Below are 1,299 nucleotides of genomic sequence, written 5' to 3' on the forward strand. Positions count from 1 at the left end.
AGTCAGAACCTGAATGCTGTGGAAAGTCAGGCCATGGGATGTTGGAGCCTAGCTAAGTGAAGAAGTCATCATATGGAAAGGGATACCAAATGGGGTGTTGGAGCCCAAGGATGGTAAAAAGAAAATGTGCGCAGGGAGGGCAGCAGCAGTGCTTGGTTTTGTACAGGAGGATTGATCAAATAAATATGTTGAGGATATTTGAAGTCAGTTTTCTTATACTCTGAGAAGGGAGTTGCAAATATGGAAAGGAAGAAAACAAAAACAACCCCTATAGTGTTGAACTGGAATTGTGAGTAATGGTTTTTAATGTATAAATAGATAAGAGATAAATATAGATATGAATGTGTAAGTATAGTGTGTACATGAATATGTAAATATGTACTTTCCCTAACTCTATCCACGGATCAAGTCTGATCCCAATAGTGAGGATCATATCTAGTGCCCAAATCTGAGCTTCTTAATATCAGACTCTGCTTAAAGGAACCAGGATACCCTAGAGAAATGACTGGTTCCCTTGCTGGGATGAGGAAAATAAAAATCTGAAAACATCTTATGACAGAAAGCAAGGTAGCCCTCAAAAACTGGTGGGGACATGTAAAATAAAGAAACAAAACAGAAAATTCTGCTTGAAGAGGCTTCCACTGACCAAATCAGGGAAATATTAACATCGAAATAAATAATGACAACAATAAATTTTAGCCCATCAAAATAGGCTATGGGGCTGAGGTTGTGGCTCAGTGGTAGAGTGCTTGCCTAGCATGTGTGAGGCACTGGGTTCGATTCTCAGCACTGCATATAAATAAATGAATAAAATAAAGGGCCATCAATGATTAAAAATATAAGTTACAGTGGGCTGGGGAGATAGCTCAGTTGGTAGAGTGCTTGCCTTGCAAGCACAAGGCCCTGGGTTCAATCCCCAGCACCAAAAAAAAAAAAAAAAAAAAAAAAAAAAAAAAAAAAAAAAAAAAAAAAAGCTATAATTTCATAGTGATGGGAAATAGTGAGGCATACAGATATAAAATAAGTAAATAAATTGACAATTTAATGAAAAATAGAGTATTCACATAATTTCAAAGTATTTCCCCACAAAATGCTTATTGATTATGAAAGGGAAAAGTAACTTCAGAGTTGACAAGTCAGGCAGACACCACCTTCATCAAGTAATCAAAGTAAACAGCATCAGCAAAGGGACAAATGGAAGCTGTGCTCTCCACCTGACAGAATGCAATAACATGAATGTGACATCCCTTCCAAAGATGCATAACCTGAATCTAATCATGAGAACCCATCAGAAAAACT

This window comes from Sciurus carolinensis, chromosome 10 (assembly GCF_902686445.1).
Source record: "Sciurus carolinensis chromosome 10, mSciCar1.2, whole genome shotgun sequence".
NCBI lineage: Eukaryota > Metazoa > Chordata > Mammalia > Rodentia > Sciuridae > Sciurus > Sciurus carolinensis.